Here is a 16,941-nt window from a genome sequence, read left to right on the forward strand (position 1 = left end):
CTATGATCTCAATTTACAGATTAAATTATATAAATCTGGAAAGTGGGAAATGAAGCCCTCCAAATTTTCAGGAATATTTGCATTTGCATTGGAGCTGGTAAAGTATATGGAGACGGGGTGAGGGGAGGATGGGAAGGGATGGGAAGGGGAAACAAAGGAGGAGGCTACAATGCTTGATAAGAAATGTACTAATTATCTTGCCCATGTAATTGTAACCCCAATGTACAGTATTTTCACAATAAAAAAATATGGAGAGCTAAATTTGTAACGCAGAAGAGTTTTAGAGTTCTACTTGTCTTGGTAAGTACTAAGTTTATTACAATATGCATGTGTTTTTCTATAATTCAAATACCAGACTTTGACGAAAGTAGGGAAGAAATTTATTTTCTTTCTTGATATTTTGCTCAGCTGTTGTAAGTAAATTCTGATATGGATTTGTTTTATATCCCAAATCTCATACAAAGAAATGAGTTTTTAAATTTTTTATCATTTTTAAGTAGTTGTACAAGAGAGGTGTCATATAATATAGCTGTTTATGAATACAATGAGTCTGGGTTTGTATCATCCCCTACAATATTTTCACCCCTGCTTTGACCAACTCCTTCCCTCACATTTCTTAATTCTGTGATATATACAATGAATTCTTGATTGTATTTTTTCCTCTCTCCTCCCGCCCCCCATTCCTCTACCCCTCTCTGCTTGGTCTCACTCTCCCTCTTGGAAGTACCTAGAAAACGAATTTTTTGTCTTGGTATATATGTTGTATGTTACACACACACACACACTTTGGACATCCAAATGAGAGTTTTTCTCAAAAGGCACACAGAAGTGTTCATTGAATATATCTCATTTGACTATAATCAATTTACAGGAAATGTTTCAAAACACAAGTCTATCAACTGTCAGTGAATAATAAAGAGAGAGCACTATCTAAGGTGAAAGATTATAAGCCATTAGCAGAGACAACAGGAACTAGGGGAATCTAAAATCTAAAATACCCAGGAAAAAGATACTGGCTCTGTCAAAACCAGAAGTGAAGCCAGAAGAGTCAGACTGGCATATATTTTAATTCTATCTGAAATATTTATCTTTCTGCTGAGTTATATATAATTTTGAGTAGGTTCCTAAATGAAGCACGTTTTGTCATCAGTGGCAGCCTTTGTCAGGATTTATTTGAGGTAAACGTGTGACTAGGGACGGATGCTGCTGTACTTCTGTAGAAAGTGATTAAACAAAGCTAACAGGGAAACAGAGATCCACATTCATCTGGTGCCATTTCAACTTGTTATTGCTCACGTCCCCCGCCAGACCCATGATGACTCACCAGCCAAACTCCAGGCTCAACAGTAAGGTCACAGCATTTCCAGAGATTAGTTTCAAGTATGGGTCACACGTAGGTCAGCAGACGGTCAAAGTTACCCTCTTCCTTCCCTGGCCACCTCTAAAGGGCCCTGGTAATAATCTAAGGATGAAGGTAACTTTAATGGCTTATTTTAAAAAAAAACTCCATTTACCTAAAAAAATAAACTGTGATAAACCTAAACTCACATGCTGATTATTAAGCTTCTCAACTAAAAAGCAAAGTTTGCTATTAAATCTTCCACAGGGAAAGCCAAAAACTTGTCTCCACACTAATTTCAGCTTATGTAAGCCACTAATTTCAAATGGGCTCACTTTTTTTTCTTAATAGTCAGAAATTCTAATACTCCTTCCAATAAAGTCAATGTATCTTGGGTCAGGGTAATTGTAAGGACACTGAGAACAGATCTCAGAGAACATTCCACAGCACAGCAATTGAAGCCATGTAAGACACACATGTATATGTCTGTTTTCTAAGGGACCCCAGGAAAGAGTTTGCAGATGCCTTTAAAAATGTTTAATCTCAGAACTTTGTCTGCATTGCTTGGAAATATGCCTAGTACAAATGAAGTTCATTATTCTTGGGTTGCCAAAAGAAAAAGGGAAATAGCTAGTTATTACAGAGGATAAGAAATAATTTATGAATCGCTTTCACATCCAATTAATGTATGAAAAAATTAATTAACTCATCTCTTTATTAATATGCAATACCATGTAGCTATTTGACACTTTTTTGGTGATTTGTTTTCTTATTTGACATTGGGTTTATATTATATTCATTATTGATTCAGTGAAGGGCATTGAGTGAAAAAATTACTTCATTTTAAATACACATGTATGATGTTTTATTGGTGGTGTTAGTATTATATTTATTACTATAATATAGATGAAATTGTGGATCATTATAATTCCATCCCAGATTCCTAGTTATTGCGGCATACAGCTACTTGATCTTGTTATTTTTGCAGAACTTCCTTTTTGTTCTTGTTTCATGACTTTTTTTTTTTACATTTACATGTTTATTATAAAGGAAAGAAGTCAGAAATAGCCAAAACACATGACAAAGTGCCTACAAACTCTTTCACACATTTTGATTAAGCTTTCCCTCCATGTTGAATAAGAGAACTTTCCCAGTTATATCTAAAGAGAGAAAAGAGTGCCTTACAATGATTAATTTTCTAACTACCTAAGAATAGGAGAATGCTTCAAGTAATAGAGCAAATACATTCAAAGAAACATTATTAGTATCTCTCTGATTTATTATTGTCCAGTAAAAGATTCCCTTCAAATACTCTATCAAAGTGACTCTATAGTTCTTTCATGAGGCTGAACGTTCATAATCTTAGATGCAATATGTCTCACTTTAACACTTAATGTATTGAAAGCTAAAGAAAGTATATCCTTCACTCATCCCACAGGGAGTCTTAGATTTGCCTTGGTAATTGTGTCTTTTAAGTGAAATATTTTCAAGATATAGGTATAGTTGATGAATCTCTGAATAGGATTCCAGAGTTCAGGAAATAAACAGAATTGACAAATAGGATTGCACCAAATTAAAAGCATCTTCACATCAAAAGAAACTATTTCCAGACTCAAGAGTTACCCTATGTTATTTCCTATTTTCTACCCTATGTTGATACCTACTTACTGAATAAAAATTTGATATCCAGAATACAGAACAAACTTAAAAAAATAAACACCAAAAATTCCCCAGGTGATCCAACTAATAAAAAGCAAATGAATTGAATAAACAGTTCTCAAATAAAATATAAATGGTCCATGCATGGATGAAGAATGTCCAATATCTCTAGCCATCAGTAAAAATCAAATCAAAACTTTTCTGAGTCTCCAGTCAGAATGCCAATCAAGAGAATAATCACAAATGCTAGTAAGAATGCAGGGAGAAAGGAAATCTCATACACTCATATACTGTTGGTAGGATTGAAATTAGTGCAACCTCTATGAAAATCAATGTGGAGGCATCACAAAAGAAACTAAAAATATGATCAAGCTATACCACTCCTAGGTATATCCCCAAAGAAATCTAAATCAGCACACAATAAAGTTGTGTATCCACATTTATCACAATATTATTCATAATAGCCAAATTACAGAATCAGTGTTCAATGTTTAAGGTCTATCAGCAGATAAATGATTAAAGAAAGTGTGGTATATGTATACATACATGTGTTTATGTGTATATATACATATTTGTATGCATATATTTGTGGCTGTACATATGTATTTATGTACATATGTACATGTTTTCATATACATATTTATATGTATATATGTAGATGAATGTTGTCATAAAATGAATTTTTTAATTTATTTTTTATTGTGAAAATACTGTACAGAGGGGTTACAATTACATGGGCAAGATAATAAGTACATTTCTTATCAGGCATTGTAGCCTCCTCCTTTGTTTCCCCTTCCCATCCTTTCCCATCCCCCCCACCCCATCCTCCCTGTCCCCCCCCACCAAAGTTGTAAAGTTCGTTTTTGACATAATGACTTGTACTTCTCATTGTTGCAACAGGTCCACCTGTATCCTTATTTAAGCGACTTGTTTTTCCCCTTCCCCTAAAATGAAATATTTTATTTTTAGGGAAAGCTATGGAACTAAAAATCATGTGCTAAATAAGCCAGACTCAGAAAGACAACTATTGAATGTCTTTTATTATATGTGGGATCTAAATTCAAGCAAAAAAAAAAGACATGGAAATAGAGGCGAGATTATTCAAGAATAGGAATGGATGTATCCCCCATGTATCTTTAGTGCAAACTTTTCAACAATGATTTTTTTTTCATTTAATTTGCAACCATTTTGTTCCTCCTGCATTCACCTGCTTTTCAGGAAATCAAATCTCTATTAACCATATCACTCACATAGAAATTTCAAAGTACTCTATCACTTCTGCCCGCCCTGCAGACCACACAATCTGCTGTTTCTTCTCAGAAAATACACTTCAGGAACTGGTGCTGGTGCACATTGAATCCTAGCTTCTTAGAAGGCTGAGATCTGAGAATTCCCATGGAAACCAGCTTAGGTAGACAAATTGGAGACTCTTATCTTCAATTAACCAGCAAAAGTCCACAAGCAGATTCACAATTAGAGTAGTAACATGCCAGTCATGATCCAAAAAGCCAAGTAAAATAGCAAGACGCTGAGTTCAAAGTCCCACTATCAACACAAAGAAAATACACTTAAATAGTTCCATTTTTCCCCATTTATACTACTGACTCCTGCTGGATCGCCATTAGTTCTTCCTGATATTACTCCAATAACCTAACTCACCCAGGGACAAAAGGCTCATGTTGTAACCTCCACATGAAACCTATAAACCATGCACCTCTTCTAAACCAAGTTTATTTCAAGGTCATATCTAGCAGTATGAAATACACTAACATCCTCTATTTTGATATGCTGTGTCCAATTAATGCTAGAATATTATGAGCTTGAAAGGATTTATTATGTCTTTCTTACATGTTTTGGTATAAAAGAAAAAAGCACCAAGAGCATATTTGCAATTCACATGATGATCTTTAAGTATTTCATAATTACAGTGGAATTACATGTTAGAAGGATTTCTGAAACTCAAATGTATCATAGAATCTGTTTTCAGTCACTGAAGTTAAAGGAGCTTTTGTGCCCCAGAGTGATCCTGAGAACCATTTTATTGAGTTTGTTTAGAGACCTCTTCCCCCTTGGGAAACTATCACAAAACTCATATCTTGAAACCTTTTTATTTTGCCCCACTAGAAAAAAATGTGTAGTAATCTGATCTGTACAAAAGCAGATGTTTTATATCACCAAGAGTCGAAATAGTCCAAGGTACAGTACTGAAAAGGGAAAGGAGAGTAAAGCCATCAAAATGGGGAAAAGTAAAGTATGTTTTCAAGAATAAAATCTTACAAGAAAGATCCTTATATTTTGTTATATGTCCAATATTACACAATATTGCACTTTTGATTTTCCTTTCAACAGAATAAAATTAGAGATGAATTAAAACATAACAGGAAACATAGAATGGCTTTTTAGAAATTTTAACAGAAAGAGTTTGGCTAGTTGGGCATTGCCAAATAAAGGTTGATGCATGTACTGTGCAAAACTTTTTTAGTAAAAGTTACATTTGACTCAGTCTTTTTATAATTTTATCTGTCTGGAAGAGGTGAAGCAATTATCTGCTCTTTACCAGCTATACTACATTATAAACAAATGCTAATTAAGCCGTGCTATTAAGCACTGAGCACAAGGCAATGGGGAAAGTATGACTCAGTGCTTCTCTTTCCAGGCCTTAAAATCTGTGGGAAGAAGTAACACATAAAAACCAGAGGATAAGTAAAAATGAAGGAAGCCTGAGCCAAGAAACAATAAGATAATAGGCACAAGAGGTAGTTGGAGTGGGAGGTGAGAAAAAATGTCTGTCAAAATGGCTGGAAGATTACTGAATGGGAGGTGGTAGAGGTATGAGCAAAAGGTAGCAGACACATAGGACCAATAATAATAAAATATTTTTAAAATGAAATTAAAGGTGTAGTAGAGAATCTGAGAAAAGCATAAACTATAAAAAGTCTGTATACTGCACTGGGAAATTTTTGGATTTGTCCTGGTTGTTTTGAACTGAATATAACTGTAAATTGATGGTTTTCAAGAATCTATATGGACATCTATAAAGAGAATTATAACAGTATGTTAAACAGATGTAAAACAGATATTTTCAGAGAGCCAGTCACACAAGTGATGCATTCAATGGGTATTCTAAACCACTGTGTTTTAAATTTTAATACAGATATGATTTGCCTGGAGTTCTTGTTAAAATAGAGATCTTTATTTACCATCAAAGAAGGCCACAGATCTTCTTCATATACTTTACTGCCAAATAATATAGGTAAAGTGATTATTTTCATAACTGATTTGAGCTACTGATGCAGTGTCTTACACATAGAGTGAGAGAATTCTAGATCACATCTCTAGGCCAGTTAGACTGATGGACATAATTATTGACTAAGCTCTACAAATGAATTACATTCAACAAGAACAAACAGCAATATTAAAGATAGTTAAAATAAATTGACCATTCTTTGATCAACAGTTACAACTACTAAATTAAGAGAAGACACTACAGGATAGTTTTCTGAACATGACACACAAAACTTGCAGTTTCACTATTCTTTGCTTTAGCTTTCCTTTTTTCTTTTTCTTTTTTGAAGTCTAGCAAGTGAATTTCATTTGAATTCCTTATTTTCTCTTTGGATTATCTACTGTTAAACATATTCATAAAGTACTATCTGATTTACATGTTATCGCCTAATAGAATTGTTAATTTTATATATCAGCTTATTCATGCTTCTGCAGGAATGTTTTTGGATATAAACAACATTTACATTGTTGAACTTTGAGTAAGGAAGATTGTCCTCCACAGTATAGGTGAGTTTTGTTCAATCAACTAATGGCCTTATTATAACAAAAGATTTCTAAGCAAGAAGCAATTGTGCTGGCAGTTGGTCTTTGTACCTAAACCATTTTCTTTGGCATTCAGCCTACTTGTCTACCCAGAAGACCTCAGACTTGCTTCTCTCCTCATGAAGCGAGATCATTTCTTAAATATAATATTTGTATGTATACTTTTGGATGTTTTTCTTTGGAATATCTTAACATATCTACATTTGAAAAACATTTGTGCTGTTTGTCACTTGAAAGATGAGACTCTTACGGTCTCCTTTTAGTTTTAGTCTTCAGACATGTTACAGGATAACATTTTTAATGCTAGGATAGTAATTAAGCTTTCTGTCAGGGGCTCACTAGACTGTCACATCATCATTTTGACTAAATCTTGAACTGTCTTGTCCTTGGACTTTTGGATTGTCACTGGTTTATAAAGTCTCTGATAAGCAGCCCCATTTGCTTTGAGGGACTGGAATTCCTGCCCTTTCAGGTGAGTATTCCATGTTGGAAAGTAGCTGACAGGTTTCTTCGTTGTCTTTGAACTTGTTTTCCTTTCCTTGAATTTGACATTATTCTTTAATCTTTGACTTGAGATACTCACATTTTCATGGTGCTTTGTTTTCCTGAATATAAAAAAAAATCTGATCTGTTAACAAATCTTGACCAAACATATTTTCCAGCAGCTGGGCTCAGTCAAAAACTTCAGGCCTCTCTTTGTGCTCTAAGCAACCACAACCAATCAACTAAACAAATAAGAACAACAATAACAACAGAACTCTAGTTCTGAGTACATAAATTATCTGATCTCACCCTTGCGTATCCATGTACTTCTTCTACCATCATTTCTCTCACTATCTAAACCTAACCTACTCCATCCATAAAAATGCACTAGCCAACCAACCCAGACGCCCCTCAGTAGATGAATAAATCAAGAAAATGTGGTATATATACACAATGAAATTCTATGCCTCTATCAGAAAGAATGACATTGCCCCATTTCTTAGGAAATGGAAAGACTTGGAAAAATTATATTAAGTGAAGTAAGCCAAGCCCAAAGAAACATAGGTCCCATGATTTCCCTTATTTGCAATATCTAGTATATGTCTGAGTCAAGCAGAAAAGGTCAGATAAGGTGATGTTAGGGAAATGAACCCTAAGATATGTATTCAAATGTTTTTTTCTTTCATGCAATTGTTTCTAACATATTTATAAGATGAGTTCTTTGTTGCTTTATATGTTCTTCCCCACAGTATAACCCCTGCTTTCACTGTATTTGATGTTGGTATAATTTGTGGAGGGGAAGAGGAAAAGCAAATAGTTTAAATAAGGATACAGGTGGACCCATTGCAACAATGAGATGTACAAGTTGTTATGTCAAAAAATGAACTTTACAACTTTGGCCTGGTGGGGAGCAGGGAGGGTAGGGGGGTGGGAGTGGGAGATGGGAAGGGATGGGTAGAGTAAACAAAGGAGGAGGCAACAATACTTGATAAGAAATGTACTCATGGACAGGGCCCAGGCCCAGAATACAGGCCCCACGACTGGACCCCCCACCAAAAAAAAGTAAAATAAAATAAAATAAAGAAAAGAAAAAGAAAAAAGAAAGACATTTTAAAAAAATGTACTCATTATCTTGCCCATGTAATTGTAACTCCTCTATACGGTATTTTCACAATTTAAAAAAATGCACTAGCCACTAGAACTATACCCTTTAGAACCCTTTCTTCCACATCTGTGTCCACCATTTTATACCTTTATGTAGTATCCTCTATGTCTAGAATAAAGTTGTCTTGTTGTTTGGCAATAACCTAATAGTTTTACAAACTGCTTAACTGTTACTGCCCTCTGAGGTCACTAATGGTTCTTCAAATTATGTTGGTCATTCTTTTGTCCAGCACAGTGCTTATATCTCTTGTGGCAGGAATTCTGCAGTGGCAGCATTATCTATTTACATGGGGGTTTTCCACACGCTGGCACACTTGAGGGCAGGGATTTTTTCTCATTTTTTATGACCCAAAGGATTAGCTACTTATATAGAGAAGCTAATTCTTTGGGGTTTAATGATTGATTTACAGTTCTGGACACTGTTCCATTTCTCTCTCACTTCGGTTCTATCAACAACGATCAACCTGGAATATGTCACTTGAAAGATGGGACTCTTAATGTCTTCTTTTAGTTTTAGTCTTCAGTCATGACATTGCATTATTTTCCTTCCATCTATCAATTATCTCCATACTAGATCTCCTTATTGTATCTAAACAAGATGATAAATAAAGATGTGAAGAACAAGTGCTTTATCTAAAAAGTTATCCTGACTGTCAGTATGGCAACAATTGAAAAGAAGATATTTAGTACCCCTTCTCCCACCCAAAATCTAAACTTCCATGACTGAAAGATGAAATATTGTTGGAAAGTTCATGGAAACTACTACATCACATTGCTACTGATGTTCTTGGTTCTTCTCTTTATGAAGTATCTTACTTTCTCAAATGAATTTTTGGCTACAAATCAAAGTAAAGTTTGTTTCTTAGCTTTAATTTCAGCATCTGTCTACCAGTAAAGTAGAAATTAAGTGTGTTCTCTTTCCCAAGCACCTCAAGGAGGAGGTATTTGTACACATGAGCCTCTTATTGATGTTCTAATTGACAAAGGCAAAGTTATACTAAGATATGCAGCTGTGAACAACTCTGATTCTCTGACTACATAGTTACTCTTAAAAATTACCAAGCGGGCTGGGAAGGTGGCTCAGTGGTAGAGTGCTTACCTTGCATGCATGAGGCCCTGGGTTCAATTCCTCAGCACCACATAACAGAAAAAGCCAGAAGTGATGCTGTGGCTCAAGTGATAGAGCACTAGCCTTGAGCTGAAGAGCTGAGGGACAGCGCCCAGGCCCAGAGTTCAGGCCCCATGACCAACAAAAAAAAAATTACCAAGTATGGATATTTTTTTTCCTTGCTAGGATAGCATCTCAGAGAAAGTAAGGATGTTTTCCTGAGTAAATTATCCACTTTCTCAAAAAGCAGAGGCTAAACCAGAGACTACAAAGCTCATGAGCTTGGCAGATAAAGTCTGCCTAACATACTTTCTTATAAGCACATTCCACAGATTTTTGGGCTATTCCTCTATACTGGTCGAGACAGGATCATGGCTGTAATAAAAAAAAAAAAAGAAATTAAAAGGAAGAGGGCCTTTCTGTTCTGCTGGCAGAGGAGAGAAAAGAAAGGATTGGAATCTTTTGAGGAAATATAAAGATCAATCCTAGAAGTTGATATATGACTTCTATCCTTGTCTTATTGACCAAATCTACTCATAGAGTTGTGATTTGAAAAACAAGTCTGATCCGTGTAAACTGTACATCAAGAAGAAAAATGAAGTGGTTGAAGAAAAGTCCTCTCTATGCCTAACTCCTTCTTTTTCTATTAAGTTTCTAGTAGGGTCTAATATGCTGCCTGGGCTTGATTACAAGCAAATAATTGCCTTTCTTTGTGGAAATCCTGGCCTCCCCTGTTACCCCCAGATAAAAATCATGTCTGAATTTTTTATTGTAAAGTACAGAATTGAAAATGATGAGTGTGTGTAGATTTTTTCTGGCCTGCTGCTTTGGATGATATCCTTTAAAGTAGTAATTACCCTCAATTTTTTTATTTTCCAGGTATAAAGCCTTTGTTGCATGAAAGTACACAAACTTCTTTCTCTTCACAAGTAGAAGTTGTTCTAATAACATGTAATGAATTTATTGGAGTGCTAAGAATAAGAATACGTGTGGATTGAAAAGCAATATAAGAAAAGAGAGACAAAGGTACACATACAAATTTGTTTTACCTAGTTGAGCTAGATCCATTCCCTTTCCTTATTATCAAGGAAATTCTTGCTTATCTTTAAAGGTTCCTTTTAAAGTTATTCCCCTTAGAAATTTTCTGGTGTGATTGAATTTTGTTCTGGGAGTTGCAAGGGGAAAAAAAAACTGTTGCTTTTGCATAGTTACAATTTCTGTGTAAGGTCAAGGAGAATACACCTTCTTATTCTAAGCAAGATCTAAGAGTAGTTTCATATCTCACCTTGAAAAGGAATGATATTCTATTTCAAAAGATGCCAGAGGAAAAATGAAAAGATACTGGAAGCCCTTGGAATGCCTGGGACTTGATACATCCAGAGCTGTAAACATGATTGTCTTTCGCTGCTATTTATGCAAACATCACTTCTCACACAGCAGTCTTTACTGGTCTCCCACTTACTTTACCTATTTCATTTTACTGTTCAATGACTCCAAGTATTTAGCCAGTTCAAAACGGCTTGATTGTTTTTCAGATCATACCCTACTCATGCCGTCCAGAAGATAGAAAAGCAAGGAGTCTAAGATCCATCTTTCTGGTTACCTGGGTCAGGGAGGATTAGATCACAAGGTCAGTATTATGAATAGGAACCAAAAAATTCCTTCCTGCAATCAGGCACAGATATATGGTGGGGTGTTTTTTTTTCTAGTATTGTTCAAAGGCTCCATGCATGGTTCCCATATAAAGTAAAATAAATGTAAAATAAAATAAATGTCTAAGCAGACAAGTCATGTCTGGTTTAAGTCCAATTTTCAGACACAAGTTAAATATCTTCTGTATTTCTTAGCACTTAACAGATATTTGGGCAGATTATCTAGAAATAAAACTATTGATGGTACTGCCTCTGTCATGTATTCTTACTAGCAATTTTTAAATGCTCATAAACTGCAATTCAATATTCATATCCAACCCACCTAGTTCAAAATTAAATTCAAATGAAGTATTTCTTAACCCTCTCTCTCTCTCCCCTCCCTCCATCCCTCTCTCTCCCTTTTTGCTAGTAGTGAGGCTCAAACTAAAGGCTTCATGCTCTTGCTTGGCTTTGTGCTCAACATTTGGTGCTCTAGTATTTGAGCCACACCCCCACTTCCAGCCTTTTGCTGGTAAATTGGAGATAATATTCTCATGGATTTTCCTGCCTGGGCTGTCTTCAAACTGCAATCTTCAGACTCTAACCTCCTGAGTAGGTATGGTTACAGGTATGAGCCACCAGCACCAGGCCATTTATTTTTCTTAAATACTGAATTTTAATGAAGTTGAAATACTTAATTCATACTCAACGACAGATCCACAGTAAACATTGTTCGCAGTAGGACACCACTTTATAATCATTAGCCCTGCTTTTGTGTAGAGATGAAATCTTTGGGTAGCCAGTGTACAAATATGCTCTTTATTATTATTAATATTTGCTTCTATTATTTATACAGGATGGGTGAGATTTCATTGTTCTATCTCCACACATTTATACTTAATGCTGGTCAACTTCACCCTACCACACTCCCTGATGCTTCCCCCTTCAAATAGCATCTGTAACAGATCTCTATGCTACATTTTCATAGTTGCAAATAATCCATTTGATCAGTAATCAACTGTTTTTATCCTCCCAGCCAGCATACCCTCTCCCACTGCTCCCCACCCACTGACAATCTATTTCTCTTTCTCCTCATCCCTACTGAGAATAGCTTTCCTTGAGTTTCTCTTTGCTGCCTTCATACACAAAGACTTACTTTTTATACATGTGGAACATTTGCTGTGAACTAACAAGCCAAGAAATTATTCAGCTCTCCTTTGACATTTCTTTTCTGAATGCAGATAACTCTACTTGAGACTCTCACTGAAAAACTGCAAGGTCAATAACCAGTCAAGCTCCTGTTATCATTATTGATGATAAAGAAACCACAGATGAAATATGTTCACTCAGATGGTCAAGATGTACTGATCCAGATGCACTACCTCTCTTTTAGTTTCATTTGTTTTTATGGGGTCATCTGCCAAAATGATAAAAGGAAGAATCTTTATCATGCTTCTCAGTAGGTTATTTGTATATGATGGGAAAATTGTTACTATCCAGCTGTGTAATCTTTACCAAAAAAAAAAAAAACACCAAGAGCAAGATCAACCCAAGTTCAAAACTACAAAACAAGCTGACTATCTAAGTTGTAAATTGTCTCTTGACCTTCTACCCACAAATAGCTATTTAGTGGAGATCTCTAGACGTAGGATATTACACTACAAGACACAAGCTCCAGCCTGCCATCAACTCTTCAGGGTGCTGTAAAAGAAATGTGTGCCTATGGACATTAGACACCAAAAGAAAATTGTGGACATTGAGAGCTACTGTATCCATATAGCTTTTCACAACAGGAAAGCAATTCAGTGCCATTTATTTTCTGTTGTTCCAAAAATTCCTCACCTTTTCCCAACCCCTCCACATCTCTCTGTTTATTTTTCTGGTTTTGCCCATTCAGATATGATGAGTTTGGAGTTTGAGCCAGTCAACTGATACAGCAGAAGAGGACAAAAGACAAAGACAAAAGACAATCCTAGACAAAGAATAGTACCTAGTTAAAATGACTGCAAATTACTATGTGTATTCAACATGTTCCAATTATTATACTCAGAATAATCACCCATTGCAGACACAATGTGAAATACTGTAATACTTTGAAACCATCAATAAGCTTCCACATGTTTCTACTTAACAGCTGTTGTTAACCACAGGTGGAAAGTCAAAAGTATATGTTTGTATAAATCATGTTTACCACTTAGATAAACTTCAAAAACCAATGTAAAACTAGAAGTAGGGCCAGAGTAAACTGCCTCTTAGCCACTTGGAGTAGACCCAAACCTAAGGGTTCTCTCAACATAAGCTTAACAAGAATAATGAGAGAGAAAAAAAAAAACCCTATGGAACCCGGGTAAAGAAGGAAGTATGGCTGTACTCCTGGTTCTGAAATGGCTAGAAATCAGAGGGATTTTGATATATCTCTATTGAATGCAACTTAAAAGACTAAGAAATAAGTTTGTGGTCAACCACAAGCCCAATATTACTCTGGAACCAAAGCCTATTCACTAGTGCCACGCTCAAATCCAGTGCACAGAACACAGTTTCTAACAAAACCAGTTTTTTGACCAACTCACGTCAGACCCTTATCATACTGAAACGTCAAAACCTCAACAACAAAAAGAAAGAAAGAAAGAAAAAGAGTAGGCAGTTTGAATCTTCAACTTTTCTACCATTTGAGTCACTGTCATGCACAGATGGCCAGGATAAGGCGGCTCCAAGTGTGGGGCCTGAATTAGTGCCAGGTTTGAGAGCTGTTACCAGTCCACCATGACAGGTGCAGACAGTCAAAATTTATGATTTACTATTGCGATGTGACAGAAAAATGTTGTGTCTGTTTGCTCTGATCATACAAAATTGAAGTTTGTGTTTAATGCTATCTTATTTTAAGTGTGTTTTGCTCATTTTCTATGAAAGCATCTTTATAATGGACTGTTCGAAAGGAAAAAGTCTTTTTTTATCATTGTCAATTTGGAATGGCCCACTATTAAAAGATCAGTTTCTCTCTTAGACATGAGGAATTGCTATTGATATGAGGAAATTTACCAAGAACTGTCCTTTCCCAAATCAGTTTTGTTGTTATGTGTCCATGTTTGGTGTTGGTAGCTTAGCTTATGATTTTGATTCCTTGAACTAATTGCTTGAATTTGCTTCCTCTAGGAAGCAAAATGAAGACAGGATTAGAAATGGAAGAAATTTATTGGGGCAATACCAGAAAGGGAAAAGGAGAAAGAAGCAGCTAGAGAAAGGCTGGAAGGTCGTCAAACTGCAATTCAAGGCTAACCCTTGGAAAGAAGGAAAAAGGAAGAAGGGGAAAAGGTGGAAGGGAGAAAGAGTAGTTGTTCTTAGAATGTAGAGCATTTCTAAGAAAGATCAGCAAGGCTGGTCTAAAGTACCTCCAGAATCAACATCATCTATCAGAGAAGTCCCCTGTCTCCACAAATAATTCCACTTCTGTTCTTGCTGCATTTAGTCATTAGCTAGTGCTCTTAGAAAGTAAACTTAGGCTCAAGAGTAGCAGGTGTTTCAAAATGGAACAGGTGAAGCAACTGTTAATTAAATCTACAGTAGAAGATTTAGGGGTGTGTTGCCACCACACTCCTCCTGGTCCCAGTGAGGGATATGACCTCCTAACCTGTAGGTGAAGAGCAGTGAAGGAGGACGAATGCTTCTAACTCTCCACTTGCTCTTCAGTCATTCTCTGAAATAACCAACTGGTGAAATCAGGGAAAACTTGACATTTCTAGACCAAGTTAATCTACAACTAAGATCACAGCTTTATACATAAAGAAGTGGGTTGCTTCTTGTTATGCAAGCAATTAGTATTTTTTTTGGGGGGGGGTCCGGTCGTGGGGCCTGAACTCTGGGCCTGGGCATTGTCCCTCAGCTCTTCAGCTCAAGGCTAGCGCTCTACCACTTGAGCCAGAGCGCCACTTCTGGCTTTGTTTATGTGGTGCTGAGGAATCCAACCCAGGGCCTCAAGCATGCAAGGCAAGAGCTCTACCACTGAGCCACCTTCCCAGCCCGGCAATTAGTATTCCTTGAGACAATCCATGGTTGTGCTTTCAGCTAGCTAGCTAACTACTGGCAGAAAAATAAAATCCCTCTACTCTGTATTTAATTGTAGACCAGGAAACATGCTACAATTCTACTTTACAAGGAAACATGTCACTTTGATGGTCTGCCAGAAGTTGTCCATAAATAAATCCATTTTTATTATTTGTTTATATTCCCATTGGTATTTCTTATGTAAAGGGAAACTGGAAGAAATGGATTAGTCTCGCCTCATTTCCAGTGTTTGGATTAAGATGAACAGATTTACCCAAAGTATCTTTGCCATTCTGAATACAGTGCATGTTGCCTGCAATATTCTTAGGTGCTGCTCAGCACTTACAGCAATGTCAGTATCTAGAAGTAGTTACTACATAAAATAAATGCAAGAGCTCTTGTATTTGGGGGAAAAAACAGTCAACTATTATTCCATATAGAACTATCTACAATTAAGGAGCTTAAAGCCTTAAAATGTAAAAGAAGCACTTACTCAATTTTTTATTTCTTAGGAAAGCAAAGTGAGTGCTTTGATAAGATGTTCTTTGTGAAGCCCTTTTTATCAGTATTAGTTCCCCAAAAATACAACTCAATCTAGAAATAAGGGGGGGGGGAAATGTCATTGGCAGAAATGGTCATTTCATTCTAACATACTAGAAATAACTTACATGAAGAGTAGATGAATGGATCAAGAAAATGTGATACACATACACACACACACACAAAATGGAATTCTATGCCTCCAACAGAAAGAATGATATCATCCCATTTGTTAGGAAATGGAAAGACTTGGAAAAAATTATATTGAGTGAAGTAAGCCAGGCCCAAAGAAACACAGGTCCCATGGTTTCCCATATTTGCAAAAACTAGCATATGTCTAGGACAAGCAGAAAAGGTCAAAAGCTATGTATATATGACCATATAAGATGATGTTAAGTGAAATAAACCCCAAGATAGGGACACAAGTGTTTTTATTTCTTTCTTGCTATTGTTTTTAACATATTTATAATGTATCAAGTGATTTTTTTTGTTTCTTTGGTATGTTCTTCCCCCATGGTATAACCCATTTTCACTGTATTTGATTCTGGTGCCCTGCATGTTGTATATACATTTTTCTAATTTGGAGAGGGGAAGGGAAAAAACAAAATACTTATATAGGGATACAGGTTGACCCATTGTAACAATGAGATGTACAAGACACTGTGTTGAAAATGAACTTTACAACTTCAGGCAGGGGTTGGAGGGGTTGGGAGAGGGGAAGGAGTTGGAGAGGTAAGGAGGGAAGGGATAGTAGGGGAAAAACAAAGGAGAGGTAACAATGCTCTAAAGGAAATGTACTCATTACCTTCTCATGTAACTGTAACCCCTCTGTACAGTATCTTTACAATAAAAATACATATTTAAAAAATAAAAAAAGAATTGATGGAAAGTACTAAATCTACAGGACTTAAGTATTTCCAAAATAATGAGGTTCAAGGTTTTCATCACTGGTAAAGTGAAAAGTTGCTCATCTATCACTTTGTAGTCTAAAGGAGATTGCAGTAAGCATCATGCATTAACTCACCACAAGAAAAATATATGGAATGAATCTCTTGTTGGCTTTTATTGTTGTTGTTTTTGTCTCTGGATTAGTTGTCTTGTTCTGATATCCATTAAATGGCAAAGAAATTCTATCCGTGCTATTTAAG

Source organism: Dipodomys ordii, unplaced genomic scaffold, assembly GCF_000151885.1.
Source record: "Dipodomys ordii isolate 6190 unplaced genomic scaffold, Dord_2.0 Scaffold83, whole genome shotgun sequence".
Taxonomy (NCBI): domain Eukaryota; kingdom Metazoa; phylum Chordata; class Mammalia; order Rodentia; family Heteromyidae; genus Dipodomys; species Dipodomys ordii.